The following is a 6000-nucleotide window of genomic DNA, read 5'->3' as shown; positions in this document are numbered from 1 at the left end:
CGGAGGCCTCCTGTGCCTTCACCGTCAAAGCGGTGAAATATGAAATGACAACATAATGAAATGGACTTGGTCTCATTAAGATTCCGAATGGCTGTCGTTTTTTTTTTTTTTTTTCTCCTTCATCTCTCCAACTCAGCCAGAGACCCACCCCACCGTGCAGAAGGCAGAAGTGGGTCAGTGCTGCGGGGCTGGGGGTGGGGGTCTGGCAGGAGAAGCAGGGATAAGGGGCCAGCGTGGTTCAGGCTGGGACAGCAGGCCCAGGGACATATCAGGGGATTGAAGAAGAGCTGAATCATCCATCAGAATTTCTGGAAACAAGAACACAGGGTTCGGCTGGTGCCTTTGGAAACTCACCCACACAGAAAGCTTTTCTAGACCCAGGAGAGGGACACGGGTGGGATGGTTATATGAAGACAAGAAATCCCCATCTCCTTGCAAACTGCCTAGTGATTTCAAAGCAAATGCCCTGAAAATATTTGATGTAAAAAAATGAACAACAGCACCCCCTTTCCTTCATCCAATAAAAATAAGCCTTTTTTTTTTTTTAATAAAACGCGTAAGCAGTGTGTGTACAAGAGCTAGACATTCTCCATGGTATTGTGCATGTCATTTTGCCTCATGACAGAAGCCCATGAGCAGAGTCAGGGCCATTAATTTATTCATTCATAAACCAGGCATTACTGACTTCCTACTATGTGCCAGACATTGTGAGAGGCACCAGAGATCCCCAAGAAGAAGAGGATTTTGTTTCTACCTTCAAAGACCATATGGTCCTTTGTGTGTGTGTCCTGGGAACAGGACTTCATCTCTTTGCTTTCTTCTCTGGTGTAGACAGGGAGCTCCTTAGGCCAGTTTATCTGTGAACTGCTCTCATTCACAAGGAGTCTTCAGGGGCTTCCTGGAAGCAAAGTTTAAGCCATTGGTTCTCCTCTGAAGAGAAGTTAAATGCTTTGCCCAGAGACAAGACTTGAGGGCATCCAGGAATCAGCAAGACCATACCCAGCACAGACTTTAGGATCTAAAAAGAAAGCTCCTTTGAGAGGTGACCGCAGGAACAACCTGCTCTCACAGAGGTACATAGGAAATTGTTTCCCCAGGATTCCTCTTACCATGCTCAGCTGCCTGGGCACTCAGAGGCCACTGCACTATGGTCCAAGGGGGCCTGACTTCTGCTGGAGCTGGTGGAAAACCTTGGTGTCATGCACATGGTGCTTGTGCTGCAGGAATGCAGGATGCTAGAGTTAGGAGGTCATAGACGCCTCCAGCAAAATTTACAAGGAAGACCTCGGAGGCCAGGCAAGGAGTAGCAGGGTAAGAATCCCTTCAGACAGCCCCTGAAAGATTGATATGTGAAGCTGTAACGATGAAACCAAAGCTGGAATGAGATCCCAGACACTAAGAGATACCTGTAATGTGGAACATCTGCAGGGGAAAGCTTCAGAGATTGAGCAGAGCTGGGCCAAGAGAGAGGCCGTATGGGCTGTGGTCAGTAAGGCCAAAGGGCCAGGGCTGCCCAAGCCCTTTGGAGACAACATCTCATTGCCATGTGACCCAGATGCGGGATATGGAGCTATAGGAACCAATGTTTGGTCAGCTGGGTTTCAGTCTTGTTTTGGTCCCATCCCTTCTTTCTGTGTCTCTAGTTGTTCCTTTTGGAATGGATGTTTATTTACTCTCTGCCATTTTATTGGGTATATGTAATTTTTTAAAAAAAAATTTTTGGCGGGACTTGCAGCCAAGAACTTGCTTTGAGTCTTGGAGGAGATTTCGGAATTGGACTTTGGGGCAGTGCTGAAACTGTGGGGACTCTTGGAGATGGACTGAGTGCATTTTGCATTGTAACATGGGCATGAGCTTTGGAAGCCAGTGTGAGTGTAAGGGTTGGGATATGAGGTATCCTCCCCAAAGCTCATATTAGGCAGTGCAGAAATGTTCAGAGGTGAAGTGAGTAGATTATGAAAGCTGTAACCTAATTGGTGGATGGATTAATAATCTGAATGGATTACTGGGTGGTAAGGGGAGGCAGGTGGGGCATGCCTGGAGGAAGTAGGTCACTGGGGACCTATGAGGTCCTGTGAGGATTGTACTTGTCCCTGGCTTCTTGTATGCATGAGCACACCTTCTCATCCCCCCGCCCCTTCCTGTCGGCCATGAGCTGAGCAGCCTTCCTCTGTCACACCTTCTGCCATGATGTTCTGTCACCACCTCAGGCCCAGAGAAATGAAGTTGGCTGACCATGGGCTGAACATCTGAATATAGGAGCCTAAATGAACTTTTCCTTCTCTAAGTTGTTAATGACAGGTATTATCATCACAGAAACTGAAAGCTGACTAAAGCGAATGGGGAAAAGCTGTATCTTTCAGCTGTAGAACCTCAGAGGTTTGAGAAATTAGAGTTTGAACCAGTGCTCTCTTCTAATGTGACCAGTCTCAGGCTCAGGTGCCTCCAAGATGTCCATGTGTAAATACTTAACACCCTCCCTGGGGCCCTTAGGCAGCCCAGTTGAGATTTATTTTTGTAGCTAGAGAATTGGAGAATATGGGATAAGGAAGTAGCTAGAATGAGTCTTATTATTATTTTTTTCTTTATAAAGCAATAGCCTCAAGAAGAAGGGCTTGTTAGCCCAGAAGAAAGCCTTAAACCTTTGTAATTAGGTTAAGGGTATAAATTATTATACATTAACCCCTCCCCCAAAAGTCTTGCTGATATAGACTGCTTGTGTGGAAGCTGACAGAAACCTGTATACCATGGAGGTGGGGTGGCTTTGAGAAGCCACGGAGGCGGGGTGATCTCTGTGACGGCAGGATTATGGGCCTGTCTGGGGCCAACTCTTTCATGAGTTCCAGACATCTGACCTCATGACCCTCATGACCCAATGACCTCAGGTGGACCTTTGGGTGCCTACCTGGCCTCTGCTCCTCTTGCTGTCTCTTCTGTCCTTCCTGGCTAGAACCTCCAGCTCGCCTTGCCATGCTGTTCTTGGAACCATGGAGTCTGAAGACCCAGGCCTCCTGCCCTTCCTGCCAATGCCCGAGTGGCCCTCTGCTGCCCCCACCTGCCACAAGTCCATACTAACCATAGAGGTCTGTGAGTCCTGCCCCACAGGGCTCAGGTACAGACACTGTTTCTATCATGAGCCTGGTATTGTCTTTACAGGCAAGGGAACTAAGGCTTAAGAGAGGTTAGTCCCAGAGCATGAAGGAGCAGAGATAAGTTCAAACTCAGAGTTGGCTGTTTCTCTTAAGCCTTTTAGGTCTGGCAAGAATATTAGCTACAGGAAAAAATGAGAAATGATCTGGGAGAAGTAGAAATTAGGCACTGTGTCCTCTGTGTCCTGAGAAAGAGATAACAGGGAGACTCAATGATCATTCAGGATGCGGGACTTCTGCAGCTGGGAGAAATAACATGCTCTCATTTCTCTTCCTTCTCATCAGCTCTCCATTTTGTCAATGGTGTGGGTATCAGGAAAACCAAGGATACACAACCCACTTACAGCTTAAGAATCAGGAATAAGAGAAAGCAAAGGACCCAGACTCCAGTAGGCTGATCGAGGTAGCGAGATTATAATTCATCCATCAAAATTTAGCAAAGAAATCTTCAAGGAACTGAAAACATAAATTGAGGGGTACAGTGAATGAAGGTATGCATGGAATTGGAAATCTGGAAAATAGGCCGCAGCACCAACCTCTCCCAGAGGATCCAGTGATGGGGCAGGTTCTATCTGAGACTCAGCAGCCTTCATGTCCTCCTCCTGTTGGTTAGATTCATTTCGAAGGATGATGGAAGTAGAGAATTCAGGTGCCTGCTGGGAGTGACAGTTGCTCCTAGACAGGCAAGAGAGACATCTCTCTGGCATTAAGATTACCAGTTCTTCCCCCAACAGAAATTGAGATGTGTGCTGTTCCTAATGGGAGGGAGTGTGCACTAATCCTTGTATGATGCTCCGAGTGTACACAATTGTATGCACACATGCTTCTGTGTCCAGTCAAGTTCACATCCACACTCTACATAGTTACCCTTGGCAATGCATTAGAATAATGGATCCAGGACCTGAGGCTCAGGAAGGCAGTAGAGAGCTCGTAGTTAAGGGTCTGAATTTTGGAGAAAAAGCTAGGACTTGTAAAATCAAAAAGAGATCTGTAACTCTCAAAAGGCTAGAAGTCAAGTTCAAGTTCTGATAAGTTTGCTGGGATGAGATATGAACTAAGTAACCTGAGGTCAAAAGTAGAGTCCCAGATCTGACCATCAGCTGGACAGATGCCACTAGTGGTACAAGAAAGAATGACAGAGGTGTGCTCTGATCATAAGGTAAAGCCTCATCCTGTTTACTGCTGGGGACTGGGGACTTATTTAGCCAGTAACACTAGAAACTTCAGGCCATCTCTTCTTCCTCCCTCCCCCCAATTATCAAAATGGTGAGAGAAAATCAGGATCTGCAAAGGCTTGGCCATTTCCAAGTTATTTATGATCCAAGATTTCAGGTAAAAGATGACAGAGGAAAATATTATGTCTTGCATTTTGTATTGTTAAATTTTGTTCTATCATTCATTTATTCAAAAATGTATTAGAAGCTGTACTACATGATGCTGTACATTTAAAGATGAAAAAGAGAGACACTTGCTCTCAAGGAGTTTATGGTTTGGAGAGGGAGGGAGGGAGGAAACAAATATCTCTAAGGTAAGTTAAAAGTACTTTGCTGAGAAACAGAGGGAAAGAAGCAAATAGTTCTTATGGGTTATGAACAACATTGTGGAGGAGGTGGCCTTTGATCTGGGTCTTGGAGCATGAATACAATTTTAATTGGGTGGGGAGATGGAGAGGTGGAAAGCATCAGGAGGGAATTTGGGGATGAGGGAACAGTATAAGCAAAGGCACAGAGGTGTGAAAATGTGTAGCAAGTCTGAGAAAAGGCAATTAATTCAGTGTGGCTAGCATTTAGAATGTTGCTGAGGAGACAAGACCGGAAATGCTGAGTATCTCCAGATAATTATATAACACTTCCACTTAAGTTGGCTGGTAGGTAAAAGACCTGGAAGAGCCCCAGGTATAGAAATCATTATCTAAAGCACACATAGTTGTTTCAACACATTTTCACTATTCTCTTTCACTTGAAGCTATGTATACAACCAATTTTTAGAGAGTATATACATGCCTATGTGTAAGCTCACACTGTCTTCTGTGCCTACGTACTCTCCGACCTTCCTGAACATCTGTACCCCACCACCTGACCTCCAGTGTGTGACCCCCTCAGTAGTGTATGCAGAAGGCTGAGTGACCATTAAATAAATGTCATTGAGCTCAGTTGGAGGAAGCAGAAATGCATTGCAAACCAGGCGCAAAGTGATGCATTCTGCAAGTGGGCTAGAATAATTTCAGACCCCGGACCTCCTGCTAGAGTGAAAAATGACGTTTATTGGAGGGAAGCTTAGAATTAATCCTCCAAAATGATAGTAAAGTGAATTCTTTCCTGGATCTGCTGTGATTGCTCTTCTTCCCATTTCTGTCGCTTCTTATTATTGTAATGAGATCCGTTGTCCAAAATGGATAAAGTCACCAGATAAGATCACTTTTGTCTGGTGCAGCCAAGTTGATCTGATCACTGTTCAGATTGTGGCTTTTGAATTCACCTTGGCCATTGAACTTCTCGGGGTGAAAGGGAAATAAAAGTGCCTAGCTGGCACAAAAGTAACTGCAATCATTAGTCAGCTGTCTCCAGGCCCCTCTCCTACCGCAGGACAGTAGATGCTTTGGGTATTACTTGGACTTTAGGGCACTTGTATTGGGCTCTACTGTTTGAATTGCAGCGGAGATAGTTTCACTAGGGGTCATCGGTGTGCAGTCTGGTTGACATTGACGTGAAACATGTGAGCTCTCCCACACCTGCTGAGCTGCAAGGGAGCTCTCCGCGGTGCTGAGAAAACCGCTGCACGAAGCGGGCAGCTGGTGGGAGCTCTCCGTGGTACTGAAAAAATGCACATCTACCAGAAATGGAGGGGAAAT

Source organism: Marmota monax, unplaced genomic scaffold, assembly GCF_021218885.2.
Source record: "Marmota monax isolate L192 unplaced genomic scaffold, Marmota_monax_Labrador192_F-V1.1 WCK01_AAM20220418_F8-fsc00017, whole genome shotgun sequence".
Taxonomy (NCBI): domain Eukaryota; kingdom Metazoa; phylum Chordata; class Mammalia; order Rodentia; family Sciuridae; genus Marmota; species Marmota monax.
This window is presented reverse-complemented; position numbering follows the sequence as displayed.